Below are 21,440 nucleotides of genomic sequence, written 5' to 3'. Positions count from 1 at the left end.
AGAGATATGATAAATTGTGGTATAAAGGTGTATTAAGAATTGTAATGCAAAAAAGAGCTCATGTATAATGGCATAATTTGGTGTGAACATACTTTATACACAGAGTTACGAAAAATCGTGCCATGAATGGATAAGTATGAATGTGATGCATTCCACTATAGTCATGTATGTAAGAAATAAGTTTTAAAAATGCATTCATACATTGAGGAGTGCTCCGTATAAAATGAATACATCCAGCTTGCTTATTTTTAATTGTAAATAATGTCTTTAATAATAAAATTTTAACCTGTGGAAGGGGGGAAAAATAAAGGAATCCATTTTTAAAAAGAAACATCTAAAAATCAATAATTTAAGCTTTTGCAAACAAACTAGTATATTCATTCAAAACAGTGTTATTTGGTAATAAAAGGAAATGATCTCTCAGGTCATGATCACACAGGTGCATACAGATGAGTGAAATAAACTGGCCTGGAAAAGGCTGTGCATTGTATGATTCCATATGATACTCTGGAAAAGGCAAAGCTACAGAGATATTTAAAAGATCAGTGATTGCCTGGAGCTCCAAAGGGGACAAGGAGGGATGAGTAAGTAGAGCATATGGGCGGGGGGTGGGGTGGGGTGATTAAACTATTCTGTACAATACTATAATGGTGAATTTATGACATTATGCAGTTTTGAAACCCATATAGCACTAAGAATAAATGTAGTTTATGCAGATTTTTAAATAAATTACCATGGAGGTCAAGGAAGTAATGTAGGCTATGATGAGAGACTCTAAATGTATTACAAAATTTTTGAGACAAACTCTCCAAAAGGGGTGGGGAGAAAGGGATGGGGGGGGGAATGCCGGTTTAAGTGACTTTGAATCTAAATAGAGACTGCAAGACTCAAGGCAAAAGAAACTGTGCATGAGCCCCATGCTCTGATAAAGAGCTAGAGAACTCCCAAGAGAACAACTGAACAATTCTGACAAAGGGATCCAAATACAGTGGAGCTGAATAGTTAAGGAAATGGGAAGTAAATGGAGGGATCCAGCCAGGAATCTCACTGTCAGGGTGGAAGTCTGCAGAAAAGCAAGCGAAGGAAGCTAGACTTAATTCAGGTGGCAATGGATTGAGCCATCAGTTAGGAAGTCTTGTCAGCTTACTATAAAGATGCCTCTGTGTAGCGAAGCATGTGCACACGTGTGTCTGTGCATTCATACTCCCAGGTTAGTATGCACACATATTTCTCTGTCTACTAGGAGGGCCTAACAAGGTAAAAATAATAAAATAAAAAAAGCATGCAACCCCCACTCTCATATCCTTCTCCAACAAAGGGAAATCTCTGGAGAAATGGCAAGTTCTAGGGATGGGGCAAGAAGCACACAAGATTACCCCATAGTGGGGCTGGGGTTGTGGCTCAGTGGTAGAGCACTTGCCTAGCATGTGTGAGGCACTGGGCTCCATCCTCAGCACCACATAAAAAAATTTTTTTAAATGTATATATAAATAAATAAAGTTATTATGTCCATCAACAACCAAAAAATAAATAAATAAAAAGATTACCCCAGAGCACTTTATAGTGGCAGAAAGAAAGTGTTCACAAATAAAACAAAAACGCTGGATTAAGGGGAATACACCAAAAGGGGCAGAAGACCCAAGTTAAAGAGCTCTCTTTAGCCAAAACTGGAACAATTTAAGCAACAAATATAATAGGACTGGATTATAACCCAGAGAATTAAATAAGAAGTCAAGAGTGCATACTGATATGAATTAATTTTGAATTGCCAAATGGGGAATAAGAGACATATTGCAAATAATTTATGAAGCTATTCCACCATAAAAGAAGTAGAGCATAACTCCCTACTCCTTAAGTATGGACGGAACGTAGTGATTTCCTTCCACAGGAAAAGAACAAAAATGATTAGAGAAATCAAGTAACTCTACCTGAAGAAAGCCTAGCAAACTGAGTGATCAAGTCAACATCAACAGTGGTAAATCATGTGGACAGCATGTTCCCTCAACACGATGTGATGCAAGTGTCACTTTACCTCTCCTATCAACCTCCTTCCCCCACAAAAACCATCACTCCTGTGCAATCACAAAAACACTATGACAAATCCAAATTGAAGGACATTCTACAAAATGCCTGACCAGTAATCCTCTAAGCTGTCAAGGTGATCAAAATCAAGAAGAGGGCTAGAAATTGTCACAGTCAGGAGACACCTAAGGAGACATGACAACTCAATGTAAGTGGTACCCTGGATGGTATTCTGGAAAAGCACAAAGACGTTAAACACTAAAGAAATCCAAATAAATTATGAGCTTCAGTTAATAATAACATTTGTTCACTAATGACATCAAATGCTACTTACAATGGGGGAAGCGTGTAAGGTACACAGGAATTCTCTGTATTCTCGATTTTTCCGTAAATCTGAAAGAGTTGAAAAAATAAAATCTATTAAAATAGATACCAGATTTAGGATGATTAAAAAAAAAATCACATTGCTACTATTTGAATATGTCCCCTATGTTGAAAACTTACTCTCCAGTGAAGAAGGTGTGGGGAGGTGGGGCCGGACGAGAGGTGAGTGGCCAGGAGGGCTCTGCCCTGGTGAGTAAAGTAATGCCCTTATCATGAGAGCAGTTTCCTTATAGATTATAAGGATGTGCTTGTGTCACGGCTCCTGGGCAGACATCACCCTTACTTGCAAAGTTCCAAACATGATGACCCATGAGGCAGAGTGCCCAACAATTACAACACTCCAGCCAATGAACACTTGGGAAATTTAAAGCAAACATTAATTTTAAAATGAAGCAAATATTAATAACTTTAATACTGCATCTTTATTCCAAGGACCTCAAGATAGTTCTCAAATATAATTTCACTTAACTTCATAGTTCTTAATAATAAAAGCATGACCTAAAATGCCTATGTAAAAGAAGATGGACTTTTAAAGTTAGATGTGAGTCTAAAATCTAAGTTTCTGGAAGAGGGGTTTTTCCTTCATTCTGCAGCATCTCTTACTAGGTAACAGTGAATACTCATTAAATTTAGAGGAACTGAGAAACTTTCAGCAGATATGTTATCAAACCAGGAGGCTTGTTAAGAAGAAGAATCACACATGGGGCCAAAAAACTGATATGGTTAATCTGATAAAATATTAAATGCTAATTTTCACATTTTATTTATATAAATAACTTTCTATGATGAAAAATAGTATATTATTTTAGATTGAGATCCTATTTTTTTCTTATGTAGAAAATGAACCAGGTTCTAGAAGTGTCTCTTTTTCCTTTTCCCCTAAAATCTTAAAATGAGGGAAGTACTTAGCCCAATATCCTAAGTGGGCATACCTGTTAATGAGCCACACTTCCTTCCATCAGAATCTCTAACACTAAAAACACCATTATAATTTTTTCAAAACCTGCCTACATTTAAGCATATTCTTCATTAAAGAACAATAATACCTAAACTTTGCATGAAACCTCACTCTTTTCCAGGTGATTTTCCATACATATTCTTTTGACATTGGACTTCACAGCTTAGTAAAACAGACCATGATTTTATATGCAAAGGAATAGAGGCTTGGGATATTGAATTGATCTGTCAAGACGAGATGCCTAAGAAAGGGCATGACTTGTTGGTTTTATCACCAAAGCTTAATTTCAAAGCATCAAAAACTTCTCTTCAGAAATATTCTGCTATATGTAGAGAGACTGCTAAACAGTGCTATTCTGTAAGGGCTTTTGTTTTATTTCATCTGATTTTAGCAATTCAGCAAGTGTCCTTCTCAATGGGAAATTTGCCAGGAGAAGGAAATGGTTCCATTTTAGAGAGGCAGAAATTAAAATAGTGGCAATTAAAATGGGATTCTTCCCATGGCATTAACACACCCTCCACTGCCTGGACTTCAGGATGAATTTCAACAAAGGTGTGTGCAGGGGACAGCCAGCAGGGGGCACACCTGTTGGGTGGGGATTAGAACTGAAGAAGCCCTTGAGTGGTCTCTTTGCTTCAAGGTTTCAAACCAGCTTATCCCAGGTCCTACCAGTAATGTGGCTCTTGACTCTTCTTGATGATTGAACTCTAGATCAATGATTACTTCAATATCCCACCCATGATCTTCCCACAGTAGATGTCTCTAGTAAGTTGGCTCCCTGTGCAACATCCCCAGGGATCAAAAACAGTCTTCTTCTCATTGTTCTTCTCATCAATGATTATTTCCAGAGTTCCATCCCTCGAGTAAAGTCTGGGCTCTGCTGCTTTCCCACCTGTGACTGCTATTTAAAACCAGCCACTACCAACAGATCCTCGCAAACCCTGATTTCCCACCCAGCTGTTGTCACCTATCTTGCACTGCCTACAGCCCACCTCCAGCAACCTTGGCCACTAGGCATGATTGACAGGAAACTGTACTTCAAACTGCAGTGGCCAAGAGTGAATTAATTGCCTAATGGTGACTTTAAATTTTTAAATTTCAGGAGTAAATAGCCCTAGGGTACCTCATAGTTAATCCTACTGTTTGTATTTTCCTTTCTAAAAATCAAATTTTATTTATTTTTAAAAAATCTCTCTAACTGGAAAAATAATACAAAGTTGATAAAACTTTTGGGGAAAAGAAACAAAAATACATGAATCACTTGTGTTGTTCAATTTCTCAATGAATATTAATATAGATCACACATAATAGTTTGTTTTGCTAACTTCATTTAGTATTTTTATCAAGAACATTTTCTCCTGAATTAAAAATTCTTCTACAGTGTTTTTAGATGCTGCGTGAATTTCCATCATATGAGAATATGATAATTTATTTAATCACAGCCCTAAGTCTTTTCTTCTTAGGGTATGGAAATTGCTATAAGGTGAAGTCAAACAGGGACACTGCTTAAGAAATGAAAACATTACCATTGGCTCAGAAAAAGTAACATCTTGTGGCCATATTCTCACTGACCTAGGAATGGAGATGTCCTGAGAGTTGTCTTAGATGGAAAATAACTGCACACTTAGCATGTCAGCCTTTTCAGGCCACCCAGCAAGTACAGAGAGGATGCGCTCCACATCATAAGTAAAGTATTGACATGCAAACAATACCAAACGTAACCAATTACTGCTCTGACTTTCAAAACTGAAAATCAAGTGTCCAAGATATTTTTAGACACACAAGATAAAAAGTAACCAAAATAAATCTCTGGATGAATTGAGCCATGCAAACAATGTCTATTCCCCACTCTTGTCCCCCATATTCCCATGAGCTGATAGATGTCTGTAACTAATCCCAGGAGCTGAAAGGTCCTACTGCTCTTCTGGAAACATAGTAACCTTCTGCCTCTGACTATGCTCAGATGCCTCCTGAAGTATGGAATAAATGGCAAACATGTACAGAATCAGTGACACACCAATGACATTCATATTTATTTGTTTATACTCAAAGTTTAAAACACATGAAACGTCCACAGTTTTTTGCTCCATTTACTGCCCATCAGAAATGGAACTTCCTGAAGAAAATAAATTCCCCTTAGCAACACGGAAGAATTAACCAGGAATGAATGTGCCAAAATGTCCACCAGACTCTAAATTATTAGAAGACAGGGGCTGACTAGAGCATTAAACTGAACATAGAAGCAGAACTGTGAAAGGGAGCTTATTTCAATGCAAATATCAAAGAACAAAGCGAATTAATGGCAAAATAAGCATATGATAAGCTTGTTCCAGCAACTATGGTTCAAGCCCTGCAAGTAAGAAAACATATCTGTAATGATTTTCCTCAGAGGCCTCAAAGTCTTAGTCAAAGAATGGCAGAAATACCAAGTGTGCTAATCAATTGTGCATAGAAAACTGTCATACCAAACTTCAAATACACAAAATAAATAAATAAGGCATACTGTATTTGTTACGAGGATTGCCGAAACAGTTTTAATATATTGTTGAATATGAAATCAACACATAAAACTCAATTGTGCTGGTCAGTAGTGGTGCACACCTGTAATCCCAGGGGCTCAGGAGGCTGAGGCAGAAGGATTGTGAATTCAAAGCCAGCCTCAGCGAAAGCAAGGTGCTAAGCAAGACCCTGTCTCTAAATAAAATACAAAAATAGGGCTGCGGATGTGGCTTAGTGGTTGAGTGCCCCAGAGTTCTATCACTGGTACCAAATCAAGAAAAAAGAAACTCAATTGTATTTCTAAACACACCAGCAACAAGGAGTCAGAAAACGTAACAAAGATAACCTCTTTTACAAAGCACTTAAAAAACACACTGGAATAAGTTTAACATAATACATGCAATGCCTTTATTAGAAAATATTAAAGCTTTATGCCAAAATACTGAAGAAATGGATAGATAATCCATGTTTGTGAATTGGGAGTTTAAATACTGTAGAGATGTTAGTCCTACACAAATAGATCTATAGAATCAATACAGTTACAACCAAAGAGTCCATGGGCCATTTATGGTAGCTGTTTACCTCTGTTACTTATGTCACTATTTTCCTACCTACCTACCTATATATCTACTCGACACAAGCCAATCTAACATTTTTCTATTGGAAGAACAAGGGACCAAGAAGAGCCAAGAATCTATTTTAAGAAAAAAACAAGGGTGGAGATCTGTTTTGCCAGAAATCAAAAGACTTATAAGGTTTAAGCTATAGTTTTAGATGGAATGAATCAGGGATAGATACACCAAACAGGCAGCATATTGTACCAAGAATCAAAGACGTGGAATTTTCATTTATATAGTCCTGAATTGGAAATCAATAAAAGCAACTAAGACAAAATGAGGAGAAAAACAACCACACTTGTCACCTAGTGATACCAAAAAAAAAAAAAAAAATAGGTCATAGAATTAAATATAAAAGATAAAACCAAAAAATTTTATAGAAAAATAGTTTTAATATCCATAAGGTAGAGAACAATTTCTTTAATGTAAAAGCCTGAAATCAGAAAAGAAAATGCCGAAAAATAGACTATATCAAAATTAAAAACTGTTCTTCATCAAAAAAATCATATAAAGAAAGTGAAAATTCAAATCACAAACTGTGAGATGACATTTTTCATAAATTAAAATACTAGCATAAAATATGCAGAGCACACATGCAAATCAAGCAGAAAATGGTAAACTAATAAGAAAAATTACAGCAAAGTACACTGGTGCACATCTGTAATTCCAACGACTTGCCTCAGGAGCCTGAGGCAAGAGACCAGCCTTGGCAACTTATGAGACCCTGTCTCAAAATAATTAAATACATAAATAGGGTTGGGGATGTAGCTTGGTGGTACAGTGTACCTATAGTCAATCCCCAGTACCTCAAAAACACACACACACAAAAAATGTCAAGTCTTCACAAAAGCAATAAAAATGGCCCAAAGATTTAGGGATAAAATTTAGAAACAAGTTGGCCTTATGTTGTAGGTATAAGTATATTCTTCTACTGTAAGCTATTGGACTCCTAGATGTATCTTAGAGAAAGTTTCACAAAAATATGCATTCAGCATTCAAATGATAAAATACAATCCAAAAGTGGATAGAACTGATAAATTTTGATACATTTCGTGCACTACTATTACCCTGATCTGGATAAATGTCCCCCATAGGCCCACGTGCTAAAGGCTTGGTCACCAGCCTGTAGTTCCCCTGGAAGGTGGTGGAACTTTTGGGAGATGGAAGGAAGTTCGGCCACTGGATGAGTGCCCTTAAAGGGGCCAATGTGAATCTGCCCCTCCCTCTCACCATCCTTCGCTTCTTGGCTGCCATTAGGTGGGTAACTTGGCTCCACGCCAAGATGTTCAACACCTTGAATCAGGTCCCAAAGCCGCAGAGCCAACTGACTGTGGACTGAAACCTCTGAAACCATAAGCCAAGATAAATCTTCCCTCCTTCTAAATCATCTATACCTCGGGTGTTTTTCAAGGCAATGGAAAGCTGACCAGCATCATTACGTAGCAATGACAATGAATGAACTCGGAAATGAACAACGACACTCATGTCTCAGGAATATAATGTTGGGTACAAAAGCAAGTTACAGAAGAGTTCAAGCATGATTTTTTCATTTATGTAACTTCAAATGCATTAAGAACAAAAAAAAAAAAAAACGTTGTTTGGGAATAGGAAAATACAGTTACAACCATGAAGAAAAAGCAAGGGAATTATGACCCCAAAATCCAGAACAGTATTTACCTCTTAGGAGGCACAGACAGGAGTGGCAATGGGATGTGCCCCCAGGGAGCAGCAAAGATAAGGATCCTCTTTCCAACCTGAGCAGTAGATACACAAGTGATTGCTTTAATACTTAAGATTTAAGATTACTTTAATCTAACATACTTGTCATTCTCATCACCACAAATTCTCTATCTAAAATCCCCAAGTTTGCAGACTCTATTTGATGTACCTCTTACATGTTTTTACCTAATCTAGGTCATTACCTGCAATTTAAGAAGATTATCTAAAATGAGGGTGATGTAAGATGCTTCCACACTCATTCTGTTTTTACATCCATTCCTCCCAAAATGAAGCCCTCATCACTGAACTTAGTTGCAATATTCAATCAGGCTAGGGGTGGAGCTCAGTGATACAGCATGTGTTTTGCATGTGAAAGGCTCTGTGTTCAAGCCTCAGCACTTGAAAAGATAAAAAGCAATAACATCTTGGTCACAATATTCATATATAATGAGAGGGGACAGCTCAGAGGATCAATGCAGTACCCCAACATCTTGCCTCATGGGATGAGATCATTTGTGTATGTTCACAAGATGCTAGTTTTTCACCATCAATGGTTGTCTCTAAAATTAATGAATTAACAAGGAAGCAAACAGACCTGAGGATTCTTGTTTCCGTTAAAGGGGAGAGCACAATGTTTGCTTCTCATTTGTCCAAAGACAACAGTGTCATTAAAATGACACAATTCAACACACACAAAAAAGGATAAATATATAAGAGGAATCAGGGTTCAACAGTCAAATTACTGAAATCCTAAGAAGGGAAAGTTGTGAGATGTGTTAAGAATCAAACAGAACAGGAGAAGCTGTAGCCAGGAGATGAGGACCTTGAGTGGGATCTGCACTAAAGTCAGCAAGGGCAGCTGACAAAGAGAAAATGTGGAACAGGAATGGAAAGGAAAGGCTGTCCCAGCAAAGAGAGCTCACGCCCTACCAAGATGTACTGGAAAAGCTACCAGCAGGTTTTATGTTCAGGCAAAAAGAAAAAAAACCAAAAAAACAAAAAACCTCAGAGGACCATTCTGAAGATTTGAGTAACTGCTGTGCAAAAACTAGACTATTGATTTTGAAGTGGGCACCTGTCTATCATAGCATTTATAAGTGCTCAGCCTAAGAGGACATTTTCTGATCATTTACCCTAGAACATAGACTTACAGCTTATGAGACCCATCTACATACAGAGTTGCCAATAAGCTTCTGTATTCAGGAGAAATTAATGTGTAAAATAGATGTGTACACACACACCTACACATACCTACACACAATCAGAGAAAAAAGAAATCATACTACCTGTATAGATGACCAGTCTAGTTCTATACTATTAAACATGAACAACTAGAAATAAGTACATGCATTATTTCATTAAAGAGAGATGACATATAATAGAAAAGCAATTAAAATTTTACAATTGGTTTTAGAACAAATTGCAAAACTCAGATTATCTTCAACAATGAGACTGAGAATATAAAAAGCTGGCATTTATTTAATGTTAACCATGTACCAAGCTCTAATCTGAGAATTTTGCATGCTTGATCTAATTAAATCTTCCCAATGCTCGAATGAAAGAAGAGATGGTAAAGTCTAGATTCAGAAAACATTAAGAAATATCTCTAATATCACATAGTAAGTGACTGAGCCACAAGTTGCACCTGGGCTTTCTCCTTCAAAATCTGTACTTAGCCTTACACTATGCTACCTTCTAAAACAGCATCTACAAAACGACAAAAGGTCTCCTGGGTTTCCAGAGTACACAAAAGCCTCCATCAATGTCAATCATGATTACCAAGAAGGAAACTAGAAGATAAAGTCACAGAATTTTCCCAAAACACACAGCAAAGAAAAAAGGAAGAAAATCTTTGCTAAGAGGAAATAGACATAAAAGATCTGTATCTGAGTGATTGAAGTTCTACCAAGGAAGACAGAAAAGAGGTTTTCACATTAGAAGGAATAAAAAAATTTCCCAGCCCAAGTAATAATAAAAGACACAAAAAAAACTAGACAGACTTTCATGTCATTTTATACTATAGTGACACAAAAGAATATCCTAACTGCTCCAAAAGGAAAGAAAATAATAACAGGTTATTCACAAAGAAATGATACTCGCTCTATTATCATTGTTAAATGTTAGGAAACAAAATCATGTCTTCAGAGTTTACAGGAAAATGTTTGAAACCAAGGTTTTCTATTTTCCCATTGTGAGATAAAATAAACAAATTTTCAGATAACTCAAGAATTTGAAAAAAATGTACATTTCACATACTCTCCTGAGAAAGTCACTAGAGGATGGGCTCATGAAAATAAGAATGGAAATCAAGAAAGAGAAATACAAAGGAAAAACAGAAATAAACCAGAATTAAGTGCAAAGACATTTCAGCTAAACAGCAAGCTTAAAAAAGTAGTTTTATTGAAGATGGGAAGACACAGGGCCATCAGTAGAAAATCTCAAAGTAGGAAAATTGACATAGTTTCCAATCAATATTTTAAAATAAGTCAAATGAGATTAGTGATAGTTTGGAAATGGCATATATTCCTTTACTGTTCCTGAAGAGAGGGGAGGAAAGGGAGGAAGAGAAGCACTAGGAAAAAGAAAAACATAAAACTATTTTGTCTCACATAAAGCAAACCAAGATGTGCCATGATTTTAGTAGATAAAGAAATGTAAGGGAAAAAAGACAATATCCATTTGACTTTGATGATAGAGTGAAGAAACATGAGAAGGGAGCGATTTGGCCCATGAACAAAGAAGCCAACCTTGGCTCATCATTAAGAATCTACCTAAAACGTGAAAGAATTAATGTGGCTTCATATTCATAGAACATAATGTGAATGTTATCTGCCTTAATAGCATAAGAGTCAGAGCTAATGAGGTTGAAAGATGGAGAAGGATAAATGTATAGGGAAGAGGAGAAGTACAGATGTCCTCTTCGATCCCATGTAAACACAAGAGAACAAGTCAAAACGGAAGTAGATTATCAAAAGCAACAGAGATCCATAAATGAAGACAATTCTGAAGTTTAGAAGTATTCAAAATCATAACGGAAATAGAATTGTTAGGTGGAGATTGTATAATAAGATAAACTGTTATACTTACCCATGGGAAGTACAGATGATGCCTAAAATTGGTAAATCAATTAGTATGTACATATATGACTTAAATTTATAGAATTAACTGATAGAAGAACCAAAACTAGTAATGGTTTGCATGGTGAAAGTGTTTGAAGAAATAGCAAGATGGCACTGTGAGATTGGAGCTATTTTTGATGAACAATTCGATATTACTGAATTTCACCCATAAGCCCTATTAATGAAAAAAGAAAGAATGAATGGAATTTTTAAAAAAACACAGACATATAAGATTCAAAGATTGGGATTAATGCCCATGGAAACATCACCACAAAAGATGAAATATAAAGGAATTCTCAAATTCAAACTCCAGTACAAGTGCTCTTCTACTAAGACTATTTCCAACTGCAACTTATGATTCTCTTGTTTCTCCTTTCTGGTACATATTTCTGGATTGCTTGGACCCATTACTTTCTGAAGCTCATTGGTCCTGACAATAGTAGTATGCATTTTTCACCAAGTTTCAATTAGACGTGTTAAAAAAAAGTATGTATTTTATATATATATAATGGGGAAACTGGGCAACTCTGAAAAATACATAGAACAAATGATCATAATCCACTCTTTGTAAGCAAGCCCTTTTGATTTTTTGGCAACTGTGTCTCTTGCTTAATATAACTGAAAGAACCCCAAAACTAATATTTTGCATAGAATATATTTCTTAGGCTGTTAAAGGAACTATTCAAACGCCACTTAAAAGAAAGTTTGATTATAAAAATAATTTATAACCAATGTAGAAATGTCAGAAAATGAGATAAAGTATAGAAAAAATAACAATCTTTATAATTCTATAATACACAGATATTCAGTTTCAATATTTAGATTTCCTCTGATATTTTCTTTGTATACACACTATGTTTTTAATAATTGGTCTAATGTATCAGCAAATTTGTTCCCTGTTTTTTTTTACTAAATATTATAACAAAAGTATTTATCCAATATATAAACCTCCTAAGTACCTTTTTTTATGTTTTCCTTTTCAGATTTTAATTACCTCTTGTTACTATTAAGTACTTAGTGTTCTTCCAGTTTTTACATTATTCAAATTATAAATAATGATGCAATAAAACAGTATGCATATGATCATTTCCTCTATTGGGTTATTCCCTATCTTAAATTTCCAGAAGTATTAATACTGAATCTAAGCAGTATCCAATCAATTTTAACTATATAAAGATCATTCTGAATACAACCGGAAAAGCATCATAATGTAAGTAAATGAAGAAAGGACGATTCTCTGACTTACATAAAATGTTGCTGCATGAACTAAAAAACAAGAGTCTATGTGAAATTTCTTTCCTAGTTCTTTGTAAATAAGTGAGAAAATATGATGCCTTTTAGGTTGAATGTATATACAGCAGCCTCCTTTCTCCCCAAAGTGAGTAATAATTTATACCAGACAAACAAACAGCACCACTGCTTTCACTCCTTTTATGGCCAGCGTATCTCCATGGAAGCAGCAGAGCAGGTAAAGATTCTGAGTCAACTACAAAGCACCAGTGCTTATTTACAAGGCTATTAAAAAGGTTGGCTAACAAATCATGCTTCCTCTCTGATCCTAATGATTCCGGCATAGCATCAAGTTAAGGTAATGGTGTATATCTGATCAAATGGAAATTGGACCACTAGAATACACAGAATCATGTTTTTCAAGATATATTAAAGAACTGGAATTTCGCTGAGATTTTATGTGCAGATTTCTGAAAGAAACGAAAAAGACCCAGTGACTTCCATAGATCACTTAGTGGTTTAAGTTCTAAAAAAAATGAAGCACTGACTGACTTTATCATATTATTTAGCATGTAACCCTGAAAACACAACATGATACTGACTTTCATTTCTGGGACTTGTGTTAAACACTTGAGTTTCGAATCTTGGAGGCTCCTTTCAGTATTTTCTCCCTAGTACTATACACGGAATATCTTTAGTCCCATTAACTGAACAAAGGTGACTGGATGGTAGTGATGACTTAAGATAGAAGCGACATAAGACAGCACATTATTCCACACTGGAAATAAGTTATAGACAAAGGGAGTGTCTAAGGACCCAGAGTCTATAGATAAGGCCATGTAGAGGACTTAAAAATAGACTCTTATGTTCAGAAAATGGATTTGTTGGAGAATAATGAAGAAGAGGAATTGCCCAGAAATAAAGACAGAAAGATTTAAAAGAAAGAAAAAAAAATACTGTTGACCAGAGACCAATAAGAAAGGGCCTTGTATATCAGGTTAAAGTAACAAAAAACAAAAACCCACTGAAGTACTTAAACATGGAGGATTGTGATGACACATAAAGAAGACCATAGTTGGAAAACAAGAACTGGCAGTAGTCATGAATGGGGGGGGGGGGGGAAGAGGTGGTTGCAGTAACGTAGGCAGGAAATGACAACAGTCTTGGGAACAGTGTTATGGGCTGAACTGTACCCTCCCAAATTCACATGTTGAAGACCTGGCCCCCAATCCCTCAGAATGTAAATGTATTTGGAGCCAGGGCCTTTGAAGAGGTGATTCAGTTAGAATGGGGCATGGGTGGGTCCTAACCCAATCTGATTAGGGTGGGCTCTAATTCAATCTGGCTGAAGTCCTAAGAGACAATTTAAACACACAGACATCAAGGATGTGTGGATCCAAGAAAATGTCCATCTACGAAATGTGGAGAGAGGCCTCAGGAAAAAAAAACCAAACTTCTGGATTCTTGGTCTTAGACTTTGCAGGCTCCAGAATTGTGAGAAAAGAAGTTTCTGTTGTTCAAATCACAGTTGGTGGCACTTTATTATGGCAGCCCCCAAATACTAGCAAAGATGGATAAAAATAAATGAATCTGAGAGAGTTGGAAGGCAAAGATCACAAAATTCAGCAACTCAGTATGAGTATTAGTGAAAAAATAGAAGACAGAATTTGACTTAAGTAGTGAGAAAGGCATATAGTCATCTTCTGGGGTGAGAAACCCAAGAGACAGCAGAATGGTCTAAAAGACCAATTCAGCTGTGGACTTATTGAGTTTTATAAGTAGGAGACCAACTGGAAAACACTTCCCAGTTAGAAGGATGCATGACGGAGCTCAGGAGAGAGTGCAGAAACGGACCTATGTAGCATCAACATGTGGACAGATGGACACCCTGTGGGAGCAGCGGACAGCACGTGGTAACTTGTGGACAGACGAACACAGAAATGAAAAGGTCACAGACAATTCCATCTCCCCCTGACACAGGTCACTTTAATTTGGCTTTCAGGTAACACCTGAGGCTGGACAGAGACGTTCCTCTTTTTAAGGGGAGCCTACTTTGGTTCAGGTTTGGGGCAGTAATGTGGCAAGCCCCAGGATATGAATCATGATCCGTACATGGAATTCACAGCAATCCCACTTCTTTTTGCCAGAGAACGTTCATTGGCTTTTGACCTATTCACACCAGTCATGGTATCTCTAAGGTATACTCCTTGATAAAAAGAAAAAAAAATTACAGGAAAGTTTATCCCTTTCTTCTTCAGTTTGAGAGCTGGTAAGAAGACACGATGCCCGGCGTTGTAGCAGCTATGTTGTGAGGGGAGGAGACGGGGAGGAATCACAGAGAGGCCTTCCCAAAGGTAACTGGCAGCTCACTGCAGCCATCCTGAGTCACCCATCTGCTCACTTGTGATGTGAGGGGCAAGGGGGTGGGGACACTCCCTTTTTATTCCACATTCATTCAAGCTGTTTCTTGAAGCTGAAAGCATTCCAGTAGCTTCCAGGATTTTTCTCAAACAGCTGACTGACCAAAATGATACAGACACTCTCTTGGACGTGCCCCTAGGCCAACTCACTCACCCACTAAGGCTGGAGCCTCCTTCTTTTAGCCTGGACATTCCTTTCTCCTCTTTAAGTTGCTGTTTTAGTAATAATTCTAAAAGTAGTATGGACCACTTTCCCTAGGCAAAATAATAAAATTGAATAAAGTGGAAGGATATGATACAGAAAATATCAAGAACCAGTTCTTTAAAATACTTTATGCAATAAAATGGGTTTTTGTAACCAACATCAGTTAGTTAACAGGTATAGTACAATTTCAAGTAGATGCTGAAAAAACACTTCTCATCAATTAAATTTGCATGAAAATTATCAATAAATTGTTTTAAATTGTTTCTTTGTTATTCAAATAACTTTCCCTAAGCCTCATTTTACCATTTTTCATATAAGAGAGGGAGGAAAGGCTATCTCTACTGCTTTACATTTGAATTGCTAGATAGAATCCTACAAAGTGAATTCCCTTCTGTGGTCTAATGGAGGAACAGAGATAAGAAATGTCTCTGGTTTCCCAAGGGAATTCCAGTAAATCTTTAAAAAATCAAAAAGCAGATAATGCCAATTCTCTTTAAACACTACAAAACAGGAAAGTAAGGAAAATCTTACTTTATGAGAAAAACACAAATATTAATCCTCAATAAGGGATTGCTCCAGCATATACATAAGCCCTCCAAACCAACTTCATGTATGACTATCATGTAAAAATCAGAAAGAAAACAGTAGCAAGCACAAACTACCTGTACTTCAAAAAGATGAGCAGTGCCATCTTAACCAAATATGGCTCATTCCAAGATCACCCAATATTAGGAAATGTACTAATAGTGTGTCATTTCAACAATGAAGTCAGATCATGTCATTTCTCTCCTCTAAGCCTTCCAAAGAGCTCCCATTTCACTGAGAGTAAAAATCCAAAACTCTCCAAGGCTCCATGGAATCCGGAAGCTGCAGCTCTGTATCTGATACTCTCAGCTGAATCACCCTGGGCAGGCAGACACTGCTCCTCAAACAATCCAGAAACCCCCCTTCCCTGTAATATTTGCATTGTTGTACTCTGTGTCTAGAATACGACCCCAAATATCTGCTTAAAGGTCACCCTCACAATAAGACTTATATCTATTGCCCTGTTTCAAGTGGCAGCTGCCCACCCCGACCTGTGATACTTTTGAATTCCTTACCCTGTGTCTTCTTTTGGTTAAACCATGGTAATATCATCTCCTACAACAGATTCAAACTATTTATGTATCATGACTTTTTATTTATTCTGTCTCCCTCCCACCATAATATAAACTAAGAGGGTAGGACTAACTCTCTGTTTAGTTCACCACTACATTCCATATACCTACCAAATTCCTGGCACAAAACATCAAAATGGTATTTTTAAATAATTGAATTCTTATATTATGTTCAGAGAGGCACCAGGTTTTCATTATAGACACTGAAAAGCCAGTTGATCAATAAGTATACATTTTTTTTTATACCAGGGATTGGATCCAGGGTCATTAAACAACTGAGCCACATCCCCAGCCCTTTTTATTTTTTGCGACTGGGTATTGCCAATTTGCTTAGGGACTTGCTAAGTTGCTGAGTGTGGCCTTAAACTTGTGATCCCCCTGCCTGGGCGCAGCTGGGATTGCAGGCGTGTGCCACCATGCCCAGCAAGAAATACACATTCTTGCCAAGTACTCAACGAAATAGAAATTGATGGCAAAATCCTAAAGAGGATTTCCCTCCAAAACATTCTTTTGGGGAAACACTAGAGGCACCCCGCTACAGTCACATAAAAAGATGCACACCATCACTACCAATACTTAACACTCTATGGAATAGATAATAGATTAGAAATAATAAGAAATTATAGATGTAAAATCATGAACAAAATAAACTATAAGTACTTATAGGTAAGAAGATATACAACTAGAAAGTCCAGTAGAAAACCACCAAAATGAACATAAGATTTAGAGAGTTACATGAATACAAAATGAACATATAGAAAGCAATAACCTTTATTTGTGCAAACAATAACTAATTTAAAGTTAAAATGAAATGGACAATCCAACATATGATAACAAAGCAACAGAGAAAATTAGAAATTATTTTTCAAGTAAATGCATAAAATGTTATTCGGACAACCTAAGTACGAATTGAAATGGTAACTGAAAAATAATCAAAGAATAAATTAGTGTCAATTCTTCCTAAATTAATTTATAAATTTTAAATTATACCAATAAAATATCAATGAATCTCCCCCCTGGAAATGAACAAGCTGATTCTGAAGCTGAATAAATAAAAACAAAGGAAATCTCTATAAATCTAGAGACTACCTGAACTTCTTCGCTCATTTTTCCTTTCTATACTGAGAGCCAGCAATAGTTTGTCAAGTCCTTCCCAAGTCACATCATTCTGACCCCAACTTTCAACCTCTTGCCTTCACTGATAAGGATCCCATGACTATACTGCATTCACCCAGGTAACCCAGAATGGTTCTCCATCTAAAGGTCAGCTGCTTAGCAACCTTAATTGCATTTGTTACCTTAATTCCACTTGCCATGTTAAAAAAAAATTTACAGAAATATTTTTCAGAAATTAGGATATAGACAGCTTCGGAGAGCCACACTGAGAAATAGTTCTGAATAATTAAATAATTTTATATATGATAAAACTGGCATACAAATGACGTGGGGAAAATTGGACTTTGTAATAACTATTTTGGAATGAGTGCATAGGTCTCAAAGAGAGATTAAATTAGACCATACATTATATACTACAACAGAAAAAAAATACAAATGAATCAAATGACTTAAATACAAATAAATGAACCTTAGAAAAATTAGCAGGCGTGATGAAATTTTTATAACACCATGGAATTTTCTATTTCCCTGTCCATGACAGTCACTGTGATGGACAGAAGTAAAATTGCCACCATCCTCCTGCCTCCTCCTATTCATGTCTGTGCAATCCCCTTTCCTAGACTGTGTGTGGGAACTATACTTGTGTGATAAACACGATGTGGCAATGTCACAATGGTGAAGGAATCTATGTGATTTCATCTATGTGCTTATGAAAGCGTAAGAGTGCAATAACAATCTTCCTAGTCTTGCCTTTTCCTCCAAAACTGCAATATTCCACAAGTCCTGAAGAAGCAAAGACATCGTTCTGCCATGAGTGAGCTTGGAAGTGGATCCTTCCAAAGCTGGGTCTCCACACCAAGCATGCAGCCCAGCTGACACGCTGATTGCTGTTTTGTGAAACCCTGACTGGAGTTCCCATTAAGCAGAGCATGGACTCCTGACCCCACAGAAACTGAGAAAGCCTATGTTGCTTTGAGCTGTTAAATCTGTAACCACTTGTTACATAGAACAGAAAACAAATACATGCAAAATTTAGAACACATAGAAAAAAGATTAGTTTAACTACACTAAAAATTTTTAAAACTTCCATATTACAAAGCAAACAAGAGAACAGATATATAATACCATAATTTACCAGTACTAAGAAAACATAAACTTCCATAAATCAACAAGTAAAATATTAATCAACCATCTAGTTGAAAAATAGTCCATGGACATGAACAGACTGTTTTCAGTAAATATGAATATATTAAATTATATCTAACCTTTTATGAAAAATTCAACTAAAAATATACTGGGACCAAAGTAATGATAAGGAGGTAGAAATTTTAATTATCCTACTGTGATCAGAACATATTGTGTGTGTGTATAAAAATATATAAATATCACATTTACCCCATAATCTGCATGGTTATTAAGCATTAATCAAAGGTTTTTAAATGTTCAAGGAGATGGAAATGTTAACTATCTTGATTTGATTATCACATACCCTATACAAGTATAAAATTATTACACTATACTCCATAAATATGTACAAATGAAATATTTTACAATTTTTGTTAGAATATCATTTACAACTGACAGATTTGTTAAATTCCAGAAAGTCTGATACACTATGTAGTAAGTGTGTGTGTGTGTGTATACACCAATGAAATGTGGGTACATATCATGCATCACTACATAGTGCATGAGTATGTGTGTGTGTGTGTATACACACACACGCACGCTCACCCTCACATGCTGCTGATGCAAATCAGCAGTTACCAGTATCAACCAACATTACAAACTCATATACCTTTTTAGTCTAGCAATTCCAAGATTCAGAATTCACCCTAAAGTAGCACTCACACTCTTTGAAAGTGATACCTATCGAGACTATTTGCAATAAGATTTAAAACAACCTCATGTCTACCATAAAACTGAGTTAAATTCTAACCAACGAGGTGGTCCTTGGGAATGGACTGGGATACCGTGGGGTGTTCTTCACTAGTTGTTCTCAGCTCCCCTACTTTGATGCCTACCCTGTAGGAGGATGCCACCACCCATGCTGTTGAATGTTGGAGGGCAAGTGATTGCTTCACCCAATGAAATGTGGGTACATATCATGCATCACTTCCAAACACAAGACAGAGCCAACATGAGCTTCCAGTGCCTTTCCCCCTTCTCCCATGAGCCTGGCAATGTTCCATGATCAACCAAATCCTCAAAAGATGATGGCATAGGCCAGGACCGTGTCTGGCCACCAGACATATAATATGGCTTCCAAGTAAACCTATGTTGTGTCAAGGCACATAGATTTTAGGATCAGCATAGTAACCTATCCAAAACAATATACTCACTTAGGAAAATCTCCCCAAGGTACACATTGTTGAGCAAACACAGAGAGGTATAGAAGAGTATGAAAAACTATCTCATACTCTTTGCTTAAATATAGAGGGAAAAAAAGACACTAAAGTATGTGTGTAGGAGCTTGTACAAGCACACCAAGTCTCTGGATGACCTTCCTCTCCTAGGGTCAATGGGAACTGGACAAACAGAAGACAAAGACTTCGAATAACATATTCCTTCTCATATTTTCAGATACTTGGCAATATGAGTACACAATTTCTTAAATTTAAAATGCATTTTAAATTATTTTTTAGTGCATTTTGATTATTCATGATAGCTTGTGCTCATTTTGACATGATCATACAGGTATGGACTTCAAATTATTCCATTCAATCCCCAGAGCCTCCTCTTGCCCTTCCCACCCCTGTCCCCCTACTTTCCTTCCTTCACTCCATGGTCTCCTTCTGTTTATTTATTGTTTCTTTTTTAATTGGTGTTTTATAGGTATATGTAAAGGTGGCACACTGCAGTATATTTTTATAGGTGCATAGCATAATTTTGTCAAATTTACTCTGCTTTTTCTCCCCTTTCTCCTTCCTCCTCCTCAATCTTCATTTTCTATTCCATTTATCTTCTTTCTATTCCAAAGAAATCTGATGCCTCCACTTTTTCCGCCTTATTTTGCTTTAGCTTCCACATATGAAAGAAAACGTTTGATCCTTGATTTTTCTGAGTCTGGATTATTTCAATTAGCACGATGGTCTCCATTTCTCTATTTACCAGCAAATGCTATCATTTCATATTTTATGGCTGAGTAAAATACCATTGTGTATATTTACACCACATTCTCTTAATTCATTCATCTATTGACAGGCATCCAGGTCAATTTTTCATGATTTGCTCTATTGTGAATTGTGCTGCTATGAACACTGAAGTGGTTGTACTGCTATACTATGCTGATTTTAATTCTTTTGGATAAATATCAAGGAGTGAGATAGCTGGATTATATGTTGCTTCTAAGGTTATTCTTTTGAGGAATCTCCATATGGCTTTCCATACTGGTTGTACTAATTTGCAGTCACACAAACAATGTATGAGTATATCTTTTTCCCCACATTCTCACCAGTGTTTGTTATTTTTTGAATTCTTGATGATTAACATTCTAATGAAATGATATGGGAATCTGAATACAGTTTTTATTTGCATTTCCCTAATTATCAGGGATGTTCAACTATATTTTTTCGTATTTTGTTGGCTATTTATCTTCTTCTTTTGAGAAGGGTTGGTTTAGTTCTTTTGTCCATTTATTGATTGAGTTATTTTGGAATTTTGGGTGATAATCTTTTTGAGTTCTTTATGTATTCTGGATATCAGTTCCCTTTGAGAGGAGTAGTTAGCAAAGATTTTCTTCCATTTTTGTAAGCTCTCTCCTTACACTCTTAATCATTTCCTTCACTGTGCAGATTTTTAATTTGATGTCATCCCACTTACTGATTTTTGGTTTTATTTCTTGAGCTTTAAAGGTCTTGTTAAGGAAGTTGGTGCCTGTGCCAATACGTTGGACTGTTGATCCTATGTTTTCTTCTAGCACTTTCAAGGTTTCTGATCTAATTCCTAAGTCTTTGATCCACTTTTATTGGATTTTTTATGCAGGGTAAGAGAGATA

The 21,440-nt window shown here is 36.4% G+C and overlaps 1 protein-coding gene across 7 annotated transcripts in view; it reads right to left on the bottom strand.

The window, feature by feature from the left end:
- Positions 1–21,440, bottom strand: part of Inpp4b (inositol polyphosphate-4-phosphatase type II B) — a 750,819-nt gene that overhangs the window by 671,654 nt on the left and 57,725 nt on the right. For 6 of the 7 annotated variants that reach the window (XM_021727898.3, XM_040293274.2, XM_021727894.3 and 3 more), the window contains exon 2: positions 2,357–2,415. The exons of the other annotated variant lie outside the window; for it this stretch is intronic. The gene's annotated coding sequence lies outside the window, so the exon portion shown is untranslated. The remainder of the gene's footprint in view (positions 1–2,356; positions 2,416–21,440) is intronic. 7 annotated transcript variants of the gene reach the window in all.

This window comes from Ictidomys tridecemlineatus, chromosome 9 (genome assembly GCF_052094955.1).
Source record: "Ictidomys tridecemlineatus isolate mIctTri1 chromosome 9, mIctTri1.hap1, whole genome shotgun sequence".
Taxonomy (NCBI): Eukaryota; Metazoa; Chordata; class Mammalia; order Rodentia; family Sciuridae; genus Ictidomys; species Ictidomys tridecemlineatus.
Note: the sequence above shows the minus strand (reverse complement) of the source record. Positions and strands in the feature narration are given on the sequence as shown.